Below are 18,024 nucleotides of genomic sequence, written 5' to 3'. Positions count from 1 at the left end.
GACAAGGTTGTCGAATTCATGCTCAGTAGTGCAAATATAATTTTAACTGAATATCTAAACGTACAAGTATGTTCAAAGTCTTTCATAAAGCTATTTGTTGCATACTTCTCCGATACTTGTAATCTCAGTTCGACATGGGATGTCGAAATCAGGTTCCAGCATGTCGAATTGAGGATCATCGAAGTAACTACTCAGTTCAGAAAATCTAAGTTGTGTTCTTTTGTCCGTCTGATTATTTCTGCATAATAATAAAACAATATTTGAAGCTGAGAAGAGATTACTAGTACTACTAATAATGCCGACTTAATGTTTTACATGGATATAATTGAAGCTGTCGAATTCGGATACCGCAACTGTCGAAACCAGGCGAAGTGTGTCGAATTCGGGTTCCATTGGCGAGTTCCAGTTTCATAAAAAATTTCTAACATTAACATTGAAGTGACTTTTAGTATTAGTAGGGACTGTACAGTTCAAGGAAAAAAATGGGCCAACACCGACCAATATTATGGCCACAACAGGCGGTTGATTTTTTAAAAAAAGTCCTTAACCTGTCGACATCCGGTGCGTTTACCTTAGGTCATCACTTTACAATAACATAACTTTCTCTTGGGTTGGCAAGAATGTTCATCCGGTGATGTTCCTCAATACACAGCCAGATGTCGTTGTGTCTCTAGTTGCTTCGTGCAAAGTTTCGTTTCTCTGTCTCTTTTAGTTTCTTTGTTATCACGGTTGGAAGTTCTAAATTATATGGTAATGTGGAAACGTCATTTCATGACTTTTTCGTCAAGTCGGCACGGGTTCGTTCCCGTAGAGCAGTAGTTCTCAAACTTTCGGATAACACGGACCCCCTGTTCATTCTGAAAGTGATCTGCGGACCCCCTTGCAATACTATCTGAAATTTCACATGGTATTAAAAAATATACAAATTAGAATTACCACTGATAAGAAAAAGATTTTAAAAAAGTAATGCATTATGTAATTTATTCCAAACATACATGATTGTTTCCTAATGAACGAAATTTCAACTGAAAATAGGCTGAAGACTGAAAATCAGTTCTTCCTTTTTTATTTATTTTTTTAAAGGAAATCCCTTTTTTAAACAATGTTCTCGAATCTGGGGTCACTAATGTGAGGAATGAAATTCTTGGTGTTTCTCCATAATTGCATTGAAATGTGGAATAAGTTTTATCACCATCAATCTCAGGGCCGATTCCACATTACCAGCTTTAAGGTTTTAATAATGCAAAGAGCAGAACAGATCTGCTCACATAAGTAAGTGGTAGGGAAAGACATCAAATGTTGCAATGCCTTCTTAGACAACTCTTCATACTCCAACGCACACACAACCAAAAGATACAAAGTTCATTTTGTTTGAAAACGTTCTTCCATGAATTATCGCAAGATAGTTCCAATAGTTATTTCTGTTCTGTGTTAGAGAGATTCATACCCTGCATCTCATTGATTTCTAGATTAGTGAAAAGATTTTCAATCCAACCATTACCAGGTTGTGGGACAGGGAAACATTCTCGAAAACTTGCATCTAATGCTCTCAAGTGTCCTACAAGTGATTTGTGAATTTCAGCCGGCAGATTTTTCATCTCAAGAATCAATGAGTCCTTGAGCATTGGAAACGATGAATATTATTTTGTACTCGTACTGCCCACATCTGCAGTATCTTAATCTTAAAAATACTTCTTGCATAACACTTGTGAGTTCCATTTTATTACAACACATTTAAGTTTTTAGGCGTCGCAGATCCCCTGATTAGGTCCCGCGTCCCCCCAGGGGTCCGCGGACCCCACTTTGAAAATCACTGCAGAGACTTGCTACTTCACTTATGCGTGTTTACTGTCACCTAGAATACATTTGGGGGGTGTGCGTAACGCAACTCGAAATTACGCAAAATAAGGGACACCCTAATATATATATATATATATATATATATATATATATATATATATATACAGAGAGAGAAAAATGAAATGAAATCTTTAAATTTTACGGCCCATGGTTATGCCAGTTAGGCTAAAGGAGACGGTGATGATGAGAGATAAGTGAAATGGTGGAACGAAGAAAGTGGGAGGAAACGGGAGAGCCCCGAGAAAACCCAGAAGCACGGTGTTTGTTCACCACAAAGTCCACACGGTACGAAGTGCAATCGAACCAGGGACCCCAAGCACCAGAGGTGAACGCTCTACCACTGAGCCACCGCGCCCCCATACAGAGAGAGAGAGCGAGTAGAGAGAGTAGATGGGTAGGTAGATAAATACATATAATTCTCTTAGGAAACAAACCATACAAGATATACAAAAGCAAATTTTTTACTACATACCACAACTGACAAGCAGAAACCTACACAGCATTCTAATACAAGGTAATGTGATGATATTAGGTAGCACAGCGAATATCTTGGAAACGAATTATCCCAAATATGTTTGTGTCAAAAAGTATTGGAAAGACTTTAAAACAGCAATGGATTAAAAATTGTTGATAATATTATGCGTTTCAAAGATAGCATTCACCACTACACTCATGTGATCTCAGTTCTCGTTCTTGATATCTGAACATTTGAGATGAAGAAGTAAATGCTTATGCTTGTACTTTGTTCTTATACCATATCATATGTTTAACCCTGTAGCTGTAAGAATTTCTAAAAACAAAGAAAGTTTAAATAAAATATACTGTTCTTGGGTATAACAGGGTAAAATTTACTGTTATGTCTGGGTACAACAAACTATTCTACGAACTGGAAGTATTTTAACAACTGGTAGTAGCGAACCGGTTGAAAATGAAATGAAATCTTTAATTTTTACGTCCCACGCCTATGTCGGTTAGGCTAAAGGAGACGGTGATTATGAGAAATAAATGAAATGGTGGAATGAAGAAAGTGGGATTAAACGGGAGGACCCTGAGAAAACCCACGAGCACGGTGTTTGTCCATCACAAAGTCCACACGGCGCGAGCTACGATCGAACCAGGGAACCCAAGCACCGAGCGAACCGGTTGAATAGCACCACTGGGCAGGGGCGGATCCAGGACCGACTTCTGGGGGGGGTGGTTTGTCATACTGCTACTTTTAAGGGCTCCAAACTTTGGTATGGGTTTTATTTATATAAGAAGGTTTAGTCTTCTGGCGGGCGATCGCCCCGATCGCCCCCCCCATGGATCCGCCCCTGCCACTGGGTGTATGTATTTATGTATGTTACAATATTGTGGTAATTATACTGAGTATGATAACGGTTTAGTGTCCCTTTTAGCAGTATATGCAGGGTTGAAAAAAAACATGATTTTTTTTTTAAAAAAGAACGTTTTTTTATGTTTAAAACATGTTTTTTTGTTTAAAACGTTTTTAACGTTTAAAACAAAGTACTTTGTTTTAAACAAAAAGAAAAACATGTTTAAAATGTTTATTTTGTTTAAAACAATTATCTAACTAGGCATATATATTACATTTTTACACTCTTAGGTATTGCCTGCCATCTATATTCAACCGTTAGATCAAATTTCGGGAACTTCCCTAATCTCGATCCGCCCAATGTTCAATTCCGGAGAAAGAAATTGGGAATTTCCCGATCTCCGTTCACAGAATATGTACTTTAGTTTCTTTGTGTTACATTCTATCAGGGCTTTAAATCTCAATGGCTCAGTCTTAAACCTGAAATTAAGGCTGGAAGATGGTTTTGGTACCAATTTATTCCTAAAAGATGCAGCTTTGCTGACGTGCATTTTATGTATGTGGGAGGAGGGTAAATATCGTGTTTTTTTGGTTTTTTTGTTTTTTCAACAGTTTTTTGGGGGGCATTCCCCCTCTTGGGGGATAGATTTATAAAAATTGTTACATGAAGCAACGAAGTAGGCCACTACATGGTAATATCGTGTATTTGTACTTCTTGCTTATATGGGGTAGCAGGAAGAGGGCAAAGTTAGCCAATTTTGGGAGTTTTTTTTTTTTTTTTACATAAATTACATTTATTTTTACAACAAACATCAATAGCTCAGTCCTTAATTAAGCTAGAAAGATGATTTGGTACCAAAGTATTTTTGAGGGATGAAGCTTTCCGTCAGTTGCATTTTATGTATATAGGGGGTAGGTATGTACGGTCGAGAAAGGGAGGATGAAGTTTTTTTTTTTTATCGAATTTTTTTTATCAGGTTTTGGCGGGTATTCCTCCCCTCTGTGTGGTACATCCCTAAAAATTGGTATGTGAAGCAATGAAGTAGTCCCCTACGTGATAGTAACCTGTATTTGTACTTGTTATTTATAGAGGAAGAGGGGGTCAAATTTGGTTAATTTACATTTATTTTCGGGACGGTCCCATATAACACAAGATATATTTCACTGAAGTGGTCTAGAAGCATAATTCTTGTTCGTATACATGATGTGTGCAGCAAAAATGATTTGCATATGGACGTGGTACTATAGTGGGGGAGGGGAGAGAATGTCTAATTCAATGAATGTTTTTCTGCGTATATTTTTTAAAAAATATTTCCTACATAAAACGAATTCATTACGCAATGGCAGCAATGGGTACCATTTCTTATATTATTGTCACAAGTATGTGGCCTACACATTAGCATTATTTTGTCAGCGTAGGGAGACTACAAGGGTGGCCAGGGTACCGCAAAGTCAATATCTTCATATTTTTAATGATTATTTATGTCTGTTCTTTTTCTACGAATACGGCGGGAATTTCACGAATGTTACTTTGTTGGAATTTGTGGTCTGTAAGCTTTCCAATGGCGTATAACTCATGGCTGTGATAATTAGGGGGTTCACCAGAGCTCCGAACATGAGAGTCTACCGTTTTGTGAAAATCCCTGGCGGGTGTCTAGAGTTAATTGTGTTGTTATGCCGTAGACACTAATCATTATTAGTTACCCATGTTGCAGATAGAGATGTATCTTGAAAACTGTTTAGTTAAAATGTCATTTGCTTCTTGTAGGCTAGTCACTGCTCTTTTCTATGAGTTGCATTGTATTTGTCAGAGTATTTCTTCTAACTTACGATGTGAGAACTGTTCATCATTATGGAAATTATAGTGATCAAAAAATACCCAAGTTTTGAATTTGTGAATATGGATCTTAGAATAGTGTACAGTGTGTTTAACCTCCATTATGCTTGGAAATTAAGAAATGTTCAAATACTTCACTTGAGTTTCTGTTGGTTTAGTTATACGCACATTGATGTGCAGAATTTCGTTCAGTAATCGCTGTTATAATAAGAATATAACTCTGCTTGTAATTTACTCATGCACAAATCCTGCGGAGGATGGGTTGTTTGTTAGAAAATTAAATTAGCTTCTTCACTCTGATATTTTAGTTGTTTTAAACATGTCCAACCAGCATCGAAAAAAAAACACGTTTAAAGCAATTTGTTTAAAAAGTTTAAAACAAACTGAATAAAACAACAGCCCTCGTTTTGAACATGTTTTAAACATTTTGTTTTAAACATATCAACCCTGAGTATATGAGACACAGACCTAGAACCTTAACGTCGGATTCAAGCCACATTAGCACGAGAAAGAAGTTATAAATTTACCCACTTTATATTTTTGAAACAAGACTTATACATTAATTTTCGTGACAATAATTTGGTTTTGATGCAATATTAAAGTTATATACGTATATTTTTGAAGTTTCTCCACAATTTCTACCAATTGAGGCAAAATTAGCAATCAATGGGGAGCGAATTTATTTACAAAGAGGGTTACTTCTTCAACTTTCATTTTAGAAAATGTGATCTAATAGTATAATCGTAAAGAGAGATATCTAATTTGGGGTACAATATGGCGTATATATTTTTCAGGACTCCTAATTGTTATCACTGCTTAGTTTAAAATCAGTCTAGATTGAAAAATGACTTTTACTCTGCTTCGTATCTCTGATTTTAAGAACATTACTCAATAACTCGAAAAATAATTCCTTTTTAAACAACATGGTGTACAGTATTTGATATTTGAGGTTTTTTTCTACAATCTCGCTCCTTGGTATTCAAATAACTCAATTGATTTGAAATTTACACCCCCTCCTATCCTATTTTTAAAATATGTTGCAAGATAATTTAGTTTTTACGAAATTTGATTTTCAAGTTTGAAATTGTTCGTGTTAATTGCGATTGAACTTGGTGATGAGCAAGACGATGATAATATTGTATAAAAAGAAACTTCCGCCAGCTTTTACAATGCAGAATATTCTTTATATAGTTTAGATTATATTAGAGTTTAGCAATCATCTTAGCAATGATATTATATGAGACGTGGATTATAATTTCCAGCTTTCTAAATAGACGTCACGACCGGTACAAAATACATTTTTAACATATATCGAACCCGTATCCGTATCTTAAAGTTACTGGGTTGTACAATAACTGCTATAGAAAGTGAAAGTGATGAAACTGAATTGTATTTAGTGTATAAAGAATCAACCATGATATGTATTTATTCAAATGTAACAAATGAGTATTCGCTTGGTCAAAGCTAAGAGCTAAATTATTATCTGAATCATAAGCACTATATGAAGTGTTAAAATTTCAAGGATATATTATTGTATAAATACAGCTGTTCAAGTAATTAAGGCACAAGTTGTATCTTCTCCAAGAAGAAAAACAATTCTCCAAACAAAAATGTTCGCTAAGGTAGGTAAAACTATATGAAATTAATTAATATCCAGAAATCAAATTTATTCATAACATTGCCCTACGTAAATATAGTATTTAGTAAATTAGTCAATTTATGAAGTTTCTTACTAACAGTAAGTAAATACGTAAACTAATTTGCACCAAACTAATACAAATGTACATGATTGACATTTACAGACAATGTCTATTTTTGAGATTAATACTGAAAAGATGAAAATTGTCTGCCTTTTGAAAATTGCTTTTGAAAATTCAGTAGATTAATTTAGTATAGAAATTTTTAACGTAACTTACTAATGCCAATAAGATGGAATGATAATTCTGAATAATTCAATATATTCGCTGCTTAATAAAGGCTGTGGAGAAAAATGTATAAATATTACTAAGCATTTAAAAAAATTAATTGCGGAGAAAAAGTTAATTTAAATTAAAACAAATAAATTAAGAAAGTTCAACATCAGAAGGGAAATAAAAAACAAGGAATAAGGTACAGGGTCAGTCAAAAAGGGAAACATCTTGCACTTTGAGGATAAAAATTTTTAACTGAGAGCCATTATTAATCAAGTCTTCTTCATTTCCAAAAGATACTTTACCAATGATTACAGAATACTTATTTTGATTGTAACAACTGCAGATAATATTGTCAAATGTACACGTACCACATACGTTAGAAAAACATCAAGAAGATATCTGTTTAATTTCTGTCACGCGTCGATATGATCTGTATACTCTAAATGACATATGGACAAACGTTCCTAGATTTTACTCTAACAGATTAATACTGACCAATACATAGTCCATTTTGTTCCACATGGATTTCGAAGAGGAACTAAGCATGTTTAAAGTTTTCTTTAGGTTGTCTCAAACATATCACTGTATTGAAATAATGTTAAAGTGCAATCAGGAATATTCTGTGTTAAACGAGTAAATTGAAAGGTTAAGCAACTGATGACTAGCTGAATGTAGAAAAGGTCTCAAGTACTATATCCATAGTGTATTCAATTAAACCAACAACAAAATGCGCAGAAGAAGCACTTTTAATTAAGAATAAATTAGAAATTGAAAGCAATAAAAGTTATAAGACAAATTAAAATATTAATTATAGATCATCTGCAAACATTTTTTCGATACTGTTCAACGCTCCGATCTAAGTTATAGAGTGCCAGTATTTTACTAATGCTAATAGCATGGAATGACAACATCAAGTAATAAGAATTTTTCTAACTTTTTAGGTCTTCGTTTTCCTTGCCCTTGTCGTGTGTGTTGCTTTGGCTATTCCCAGGCCCATACCTATACCATATCCTCAGAGAATTCCTTTGCAACAACAGAGAGGAGAAAATATGCAGACAGCTAACATGATGTGGGGTGAGTACTTATTATAGATACCGTAATATTTGGTTGTATTTCACATGTTTCCATGATTGTTGTATAGAGTTTACCATTTTTTTCTTTTTATACGATTTGATATGTATTAATCATCTGAAGACCACATTACAAATACGTTTGTACGAAATGATATAGAACTTGCCCATGATTAAATCGAATAGAATGCTTTTATTTCAACAACTTATTAAAGAAGATACGGTGTAGCATCTCTTTTACAATCTACATAATAGTAATTATATACTGTACAATTTATAAGAATTTAATTTCTCAATATTTAATTTACATATATGTGTAAATATGCAAGGTGGTGTAAATATAAATGTATGTACATGGTGTTGGTGAACTTCACCGATAAACTTTAAGAGGTGATCCGAATATCAAAATAAGAGAAAAACTTCATTTACACCTGTAAGTAAAAGTGCATAGTTTCAGAGCTGGGGTTGTTCAAAATCGTAAAACAGCGAAATTTGATCGGTGTGCAAGAGATTATCTACAGAGCATGGTTCTCAGACATGCTCTTAACAGAATTCTCAGATATGCTCTAATTTCAAGGTGGTTTCACTGCAGGCTAAACGTAAGACTTTACAACAGTGAACACGGAGAATTTCGGCGGCAAATGGGAAATGTTAGAGACTACCGGTTCTATAGTTTCCTCTGTTCAGAATAACGGGTGCTACGATATATTTTGTGAGGGAATATTTCACATTTTTTCCAGTATAAATGTGAAACAAAACATCGCAGAGCTCGTTATTTCGAACAGAAGGAACCATGGAGCTTGCTATCACTAACATCTCTGACTTCCCAACGGAGCATTCCTATTTACTATTGTCAAGTTTATCTTTTGCCTACTTTGGGACTACTTTTAATTCAAAGCATAACTAGGAATTTTGTTGAGATAAGTTGGAAGTAACATAATGTTTGTTTGAAGTGAGCAGGTACCCCAAAATAACATTTCACATAACCCCTTCCTAAAGAAAAAGATTGGATCTGTATCCAAGATGGCGGACATCAAGATAGCCGTTATAATGGTGGTATACAGTAGTATATGCGCTTCTATCTCCATTATGACAGTCAAAAATAAGGTGTCACTTCTACTAGGCATTTCTTATTCAGAAGGTGCCTTTGTTTAAAGCATTCAAATTTGAGGTCGTTTAAGACACCATTTAATATTATTCAATTGAGCTAATTTTTTTCATAGATTACATTGGTCTAACATGGATCCATTTTACGAAGTGAGACTAAAAAAAACTCTTATGTTGAAAAATAAACATCATCCTTACATGAACATATATATATAGGGTGGACCATTTATCTTGTCATACCCTTCTACCTTTTAACAAATAGACAAAAACACTAAAATTTTATTCCATGCATATATCTGAAATTGAACATTGTTTGATATACTCCGTAGTACCACAAAGTAAACACTGTTGCCAACTCAGAATAAAGAATAAGTAGTTAGAAGCTACTATATATGACTTAATTATTTTTTAAGCTTTATAATGAGCTTTTTAGATATTTATTTACTGCATAGAACGTGATATTAAATAGTGTTTTGCACACAAACTTGACTTTTTCTAATGATTTACATATACGTATATACCGACGCTTCATATACCTGTATATGCATTTACATCCATATAACTTTCCATGAAAATGATATTAACAAATTTAATTTATTTTTATTTTTATGAACTTGAGAGTAATTGGCAGATACTTAGGTTAATAAACATTTGAAACACATTTATTGCGGAATCATATTAATAATCATATACTTAAATATAGAACTTTAATTAATATTATGTCATTAAGGATAAAAAATACTTATATTTTTTTTCTTATTTTGCTCGGAAACTTATACATACATTCATTGTCAATATTGTTTATTTTCTTATAGGATTCCCATGGTTCTGGGGTTAATCCACTAAATATTATAGGAAATGGCTTTGGAACATAAGACTGCGATCGGAGGAAAATAAGTGTAATTGGATAGTCAAATGACGATAATAGTTCTGAGAGTAATCTTTTGTATAATTTTATGACAAAATGTTGCACAAACAGTAATTGCACTATACAGTAGTTAGTATATTCTGTATAAAATGTTAAGCAGATAAAATAATATATTAAAGAGCTTGCCAAAACTTTGGTTTTCATTTCAACATATTTAACATTAAGTTTATTGTTTAGTCATTGTGGTGTTATTCTAATTTTTTAACAACCGAAAGAGAGAGAGGTTGTAGGTGGATATGGATAGGTTGATAGCAGTGGCGTATTTAGGGGGGGCTTCCGGGCTTAAGCCCCCCCGAAATCTTACTTACTATAGTAAAGTATATGAAATATCTTTCAGAATTTTCACGTGTTCAGCCAAAGCCCCCCCCCCCCGAAAGTTAGCAAAGCCCCTCCCGAAACAAAATCGTAAATACGCCACTGGTTGATAAATATATAACTCTCTTAAGAAGCAAACCATACAAGATAGACAAAAGCCAAGTTTTTACTGGATACTAGAAGGGACAAGTAACAATCTACACAGCATCGAAATATTACAAGGTGGTGTTACGAAATCGTAATCGTAATATTACAAGGTAGCACTGCGAATATCTTGGAAACGAATTATTCAAGATAGATGGTTGTCACAAAGTATTGGAAAGACCTTAATCCAGCAATAGATCTACAACTAAAGATAATGGTATGTACCCGTTTATAGTGTAAATACCCCCATCACTACAGTCATGTGATTCCAATTCTCATTCTTAATATCTGTACATTTGATATTAAGACATAAACGCTTGTACCTTGCTCTGAGAGATCATAGTTAACCCTGTAGCTGTAAGGAATTCAAAAACAAAGATAGGGGAACTAACAGTTACTGTTCCTGGGTATAAATGGGTAAACATTACTGTTATATATGGATATAACAAGGGTTCTGCGAACTCAAAATATTTTAACAACCTGGCAAACTGGTGCGAATCAGCTGAATACTACCACTGGCCAAAAGCAGATATAATCTATGTTCGCGTGGAGCTAAAAGATAAATAGATGTATCTTCTGATTCAGAATTCAACTTCTGCCGAAAATAATAATTATAAAGCACAAATAAACATCTGAAAAATGATGCAAATCTCCCGAATTAATTTGGGACTTTATGAAAAACTATTAATAGAATAAGACATATAAGACAGTACAAACCTATGTTGTTTAGTCATCAAGGTGTATAAGCTTAATAAAACTCAAAAGGAAATTAACTTCATTCTCCCGTGTAAAATTTCACCTCCGTAGTCCGTATATAAGATTAACTACAAAATACATTCCCTGTACGCCTTTCTTCAGAAGGATAACATATTGCAGTAGAGGGCTTTCATTGAAGCAGCCGTGTATACTGTGCAACTTGCCATAAAAATGAACAAACACAATAATAATACAATTGTGTTAATAAAAGATAGATATATTGTACTACCTGGAACAATACTTTACAAGCTACGCATAGAAAAAAAATGTATCACATATACAGTAAGTCAAGTGCTAATGAAATTATGAAGTAGTTTTTCCTATTGTCGTACCTGCATGGGAAAATCGCAATTAACACGAATAATTATCATACTCAAAAAATCACTTTTCATATATGAAACTTACCCTTGAACATATTTTTAAAATCAGATAGGATGAAAGATAAATTCATTTAAACTCGATCGACAGATTTGTTTCCCAAGCAGGGAAAATTGTACAGAAGCCTCAATGTTTAAAAAGTGAATAATTTTTCTAGTTATCAACTATGTTTTCAAAGTCAGAGAAAGGAAAAAGAAACGGTAGAGAGTTAATGTCATTATATTAATGTAGACTGATTTTTAAAAAAATCAGAGGTAAGAATTGCGAATTCTGAAAAATACATATGCCATATTGCAACCATATCTAATATATAAAGGCGACGAAGAAAGTTCTGTCGCTTTTCGCCCACCTCATTCCAACATCGATGTACCATCTAACACGTACCTGGAAGATTAAAAATAGTCCCCATCAACATCGACAACCTTCTGCCAACGTTCTGGGTGGCCATGGATTCCATCGTGGTAGAATTTGGACCAAGAAGGTATCAAGTGCATTTTGCAAATCTACTAGGGATTTGAACTGCCGTCCTCTAAGGTGATTGTCCAAGGAACGGAACGGGTGGAAATCGAGGGCGCAATGTCCGGGCAGTAAGGCGGATGCAATAGTGTTTCCATCCAAGGCGTAGAATGGTGTTCCGGGTCATTCAACCCACGTGGGACTTAGCGTTGTCCTGTAACAGATTCAGAAGTGCTGGTTCCAGAGTTTTCAGTTTCTCTTGAACATGGCTCAACTGTTGACAGTACACAGCTACAGTGGTGAAGTAGTTCCTGATACACGATGCCGCGAGCAGCTCATCAAATACACAGGAGGGCCTTCTTGTGGTGCAGTGCTGGTTTCAGCTGTCTTGGAACCGGTTCATGGGATTCTAACCGATGGTGACAGCACCGTGGAGTTTCGTATAGGACCCAGTTCTCATCACTGTCAACACCCTGTCCAGAAATGACTCTTTCCTCAGACGAGACAGTAAAGAAGCACAGGTGTCTGCTTGCGTTGCCTACTGGCCCGAGTCAAATGATGTCCCATCGACTCAACTTGTAGTGCTTTCCAAGTTGGTGGATGTCCTGCCGAATGAATTCTCCATCACACTGAATTGTAGTTTCAAGTTCCTCACATATCTGGCCACTGTTAGCCTAAATTGCTGCCTGAAGGTCTTCAGTTTGCATATGTGTTGGTTGTCCGGCACGTGGTGCGTCTTCGAGGATTTCGTCACCGTCCTTAAACTTGGTAAACCACCGCTGCCCTGTTCGCATAGTCACAGTACTCTCACCAAAGGCCAGGCTATCTTCCGCCTGGCTGCAGCGGCGTTAGACCCCAGTTTTAACTCGTACACGCCCTTACGACGCTCTGTGGAGGATCTATGTTCACTCTATCCTTACGCAAGTTCAAGGCGTAACTGAACTGACACAACCAGGTAGTATGCTTTACTGCCTGGAGTAACTGAACTGACACAACCCACACCAATAACTAATCTTCGCTCTATCTCCATTCACATTCAACTCACAGTGAATACAGACCTCTACAAAAAGCGACAGAACTTTCTTGGTTACCATTGTAGTAGAAATCATGTGAAAGCTTAAAACAATATACGATATTGCATCAAAATTGAATATTTTTTACGAAAACTAACGAGGAATATTTGTTTCAAAAATACGACGTAAGAAAATTCGTCTTTCTTTTGCTCATGATTTTCAGATCCCATATTAAGCTGTAGCTCAACGTCTTCTATAGCTTCCTTGATAAAAGGACGCTTATGGACCATTCTCCATTTTGGTGAATGTCTTATTATTATCACTCATTAATTATAACATTTATCAATTCTTTAATTTATTAGAACATAATCTGGACGCAAACTTAATCATGTTTACTACTAATTTGCTGACATCTGTTAAAAGAATTTTTCCTAATTTTTTTTTTCTTTCTTTCCTCCGTTTGTTTATAATGATTATTAATATTCAGAAGAAAGATTAGAAGTTTCCTATTTAAAAATACATATAATACATTTCTTTATATATGTTTATGGCAATTATTAAATTTTCCCTAAAAAGTCAAGGGCACCATCAATGGTGTTTGTAGAGTACTACAACATGGAAGTCACATGGATTTGATTTTGCACCCCTAACCCCTGCGTCTCAAAAGGCAAGTGACTTTTCCAGCTATGTAGTTATGCGGGAAATAAGCTGTTTAACTTGTTTTCTGTTCAATCGCTTACCCGTTCAAAGCATAATCAATCTCCACCTGTTGTTTGTAGCGGTGGTCTTAGTCTAGTGCCAACTCGTCACTACTCACCATAAATTGGTGTCATGAAACTAAGCCAAGGTGTACGTCATGAACTGAATGATACTATCATCTCTCAGAGGAAAGCGAAATCTCAATCAGTTCTTAAGACATCTTCGATTTCACTCAAATTCGATATGATAAAAAACCAAGTAACGGATATGGAGTGGGAAGCAATTGGTTCATGAGATAATATTCTCTTTAAACGTTGATTTTTCTAATATAGCATTCTTCAATGGAAAAGGAGGTGGACTGATAAGGGCCATTTTTCGCCCATCAGGCCCGAGATGTGAAATGCATGGTTTTCAATAGTATACCTCATAAAAATAAGAAAACAAATATATTTTGACGGAAAGCGCTATAAGTAAGAGGTAAAGCAATTGTAAATAGAACACTAACTACAAGAATAAGAAGAATGAAGTCTACTATGACTATGAGATCAATATATTACATCGGAAATAATCAAGCATAGATAATAATCAGATAGCTGGAGGCACTTGTAGCTAGTTTGCAGATTAGGCATCGTGCTTGCTGTCGTCATCCGAATCGCCAGTGGATTATCATGCAGCGGCGGCATCTTGTAGTGTATGAGTATATTCTAGACTTGGTTTCTTAACTGCGGTGGAATTGTGGCGCCAGAAACCATAGTACGGAAGCAATATGCGCATAACATCCGACGACCCGTGCGCCTACTTTACATTGACAGTACCACTATATATGTGCGATGTTGCTTTGCTCTGTTTTAATCCAAATATTATAGGTTTTGGATCTTATGTGTCGTGATTGTAACTGAACTCGGAGAACAGAAGCATCGTCATGATGTAAATACAGAGAGTACATACCTTCGTCACTTAAGTGCTCGTGAGTGTAAGATTGGGTTTAAGTTGATATGTGCCAAGAGTTAATTGCCGTAGCTCATCCCAAGTTAGTCGTGGAAAATCTTGAAGATCTGTATCGGTTACCTTAGTCCAAATTGCATTTTTTCGCGCCAAGCCTGTTCATCGACCATTTGTTTTAAGTAATTAGGTTTTTTAACTAAAGCCAGCATCGGCTGAGCAATTATTTCGTCATCTTCGGTGTTGCGAATCCTTGTAGGATAGAAAGCATTGAGAAGAGCACATATAATTCGCACATAGTCACCAATATAAGGTATTTGCGTATTGGGTACCACTTATCCAATGTGCACCAGTTTTTCAACTGTCCATTAACGGCTTCGACGACCCATCGAACTTTCGTCACAAGACGCGCCTCGTTAGCATCCGCTGTTGTAAATTGTGGCTGCTTATTGAGAAATCTAGGCATTTCAGGTACGAGGCCCATTTCTTCCAGAAGTGCCAAACAATCACGGAAGCCTTTATCAACAATCAGAACATCCTTTGGCTGCAGCCACTCTCTGATATTGTGTTCATCATTTTTTAAGATGTGAGTGAGTATGTTAGCGTCATTGTTCTTTGAATCCGCGAAGTAAGGTCCAAAGACATCCAAAATGTAACCTGTCGTCGTGACCAACATCATAGGCTTCACCAAAGGTCTTCCTTTGTGTAACGAGAATGATCGTCGCTGAAAGGAATAGTGGGAACTATTCTGGATATAAATGTACGTGCCATCAGCAACAAGTATTACAGTATCATTGTCGTCATCGGGAATGAATAATCGTCGTGCTAAAGACCTCGTATGGTTTTCAATAACCTGTGTTCCGGTGATGTGTTCCGTTCCAAGATATAGTGGAACAAAGTTCTGCATTAAAGCCTCACGTGCAGAGTGCACAGAAGATGATATTCTTCGTTTTCTGACATTGAATAATGTGGACAGAACACCACTCGAGAAACCCGTTCGAAGCTTTACAAGTAACACTTCCAAACAAGTACGAGAGGATCTCTGTGTTGAGGAACGCATTTTGGACTTTACTAGGTCATAAATACAGTTAAAATCAGACATTGAAATACCCATAAGAGTATAATAATCGGAGTCGAAAAGTCGTTCCCGTGAGTCGAAATCGATACCTTTCTTCTGTGCTACCTTTCTGATATCGTTTATCAGACTTTCAATATCTTTCGCAGACGTTGTTGTCTTCTCATTTACAGGGCGTACAGCTTGCAGAGCCTCCTCACGAATACCGACTCCGTAAGATGCGTTTTACAGCAGCGTTTTCCCGACGAAATATAGATTCCCGTTTCTGTAAAGACCTGCGTTCGAGCTGCTCTTGGTACAGACACTAAGTATTTCTTACGCTTACATATTATACAACAGCTATTAGAGTTGAGAGCTCTATTTTAGGACTCTTACAGATGGTGTCGACGGCAGTACTCGTAGACGCACGATCTTTTTGTACAGCAGACGAAGGCATAGGAGTGCTTCGAGAACGAAGCACACGATATGCATATGATTTGCATTTCGAGCACAACTTCGTACTACTCTGTATATCGCAGTTTTTAGAACTCCTCAGGATCGATATAATTTTTTTGTTAGAACAGGTACGAAAAGCCGTAGATTTTCTTTGCCACGTTTCACGACAATCACACTGGCCGTTCGGCATTATGTCTTATTCAGTTCGTCAATATATGTTTGCACAAACAGTTGCAAACTCACGATTGATATCTACACTTCTTAACTATGGTTTGATTGCGGCACAACACGACTGAACACTCCGATCGCAGCGCAGCAAATAGGGCAATGGAAACGTGTAATTCCAAGAGTTGCCGCCCGTGACGCTTATCTAGGTGCACAGGACGCAGACTCCACACTTCTACACCTTGACACACACACACACACGAGCTCGCGTATATCTGCCTTTGCTCTCTCTCTCTCTCTCTCTCTCTCTCTCTATATATATATATATATATATATATATATATATATATATATATATATATGGGGTGGGGTGGGGGGTGTTTGTGGGTATGGGTATGGGTATGTATTAGGTAGAATCAGATATATCAGGTAGCTATTGTTGGTCCTTGTTTTTTCATCTTTCCCTCAGTATTGCAATATCACGTATCAATGAATTCCCATCGGTACTTCATTGACGCGTGGTATGTATGATTCTTCGAGATATATATATATATATATATATATATATATATATATATATATATATATATATATATATATATATATATATATATATATATATATATATATATATATATTGCAGAATTTCATGCCATTCTGCGACTGGGTTTCCTGCTCGCACTTTTACTCATACAACTTTCAGAAATGACACGCCTTCTCAATACTCCATAACGTGCTATCTCTATTTTTGCTGCCCTACACACACATCCGCGCAAACAATACATTTTCTTTATATATTGTATTGACATGCTGAGCATGTATTTTCAGTCACAACATCAGAGCTGGCGTCTCCAGTTGAACTAGTACATTACAGCGTATAAACGGTAGTCATCGCTCTATACTCTCGCGCAATACATTTTGTTCTCTAATAGGTAGAAGGACACACTGAACCAACACCAATTAGTACTCATATCAAAGGTTACACAGCGTTATATTATGACGAGTCAGATTTATTTTGGTTCATCGACTCCTTCTTGCTATAAGCCTCCATAAAAGACAGCAAACATTACCAAAATGTCGCAAAACACTGAAACGAACTCTTTTTGGGCACTTATTTCTATGACTTACTATTTTCTTTACCACGTATCTATTATCTTTACATATGCAACATATCTTCTAGTATACAAATACATTGCAAACTTGTTGGAATCACACACTTCAGTTTTCCGTTGTCTGATGGGCGAAAAATGGCCCTTATCCGCCCACCTCCTTTATGGCTTCAGTAAGCATCTTGAGAAATAAAAACATCTCGTCCCTGATCTTTTAGCCATTTTGCTTGCAGGAAATCCATTTTCTTCGGACATGCCATTTTTTCTTTTAATTCTTACATGTTCTGCACTAATGATAAACGCCCTGATTGTGTAGCTAGTGGCGACGTAACCATCAAAGTGCCGGGCTCTTTCCATTGAAAAAATAACAACTTGATTTCTGGGCTGTAAGCAGTTGCATTGCGAAATTTCGTTCCTAACCCGATCACTATGCATTTCTTATATAAGACATGCTCAAATGAAAGTGGAAGTGATACATTTGAGCAAAGATTTATTTAGTTTTAATGC

At 35.9% G+C, this 18,024-nt stretch overlaps 1 long non-coding RNA gene across 1 annotated transcript; it reads left to right on the top strand.

Moving 5' to 3' along the window:
- Positions 1-6,593: 6,593 nt before the first annotated feature.
- Positions 6,594-10,155, top strand: LOC145691661 (uncharacterized). The gene is made up of 3 exons (XR_014132472.1): positions 6,594-6,634; positions 7,867-7,999; positions 9,918-10,155. It is a non-coding gene; the product is annotated as an uncharacterized LOC145691661 (long non-coding RNA).
- Positions 10,156-18,024: the final 7,869 nt, after the last annotated feature.

This window comes from Thermobia domestica, chromosome 8, assembly GCF_964235325.1.
Source record: "Thermobia domestica chromosome 8, izTheDome1.hap1.1, whole genome shotgun sequence".
Lineage (NCBI taxonomy): Eukaryota > Metazoa > Arthropoda > Insecta > Zygentoma > Lepismatidae > Thermobia > Thermobia domestica.
Note: the sequence above shows the minus strand (reverse complement) of the source record. Positions and strands in the feature narration are given on the sequence as shown.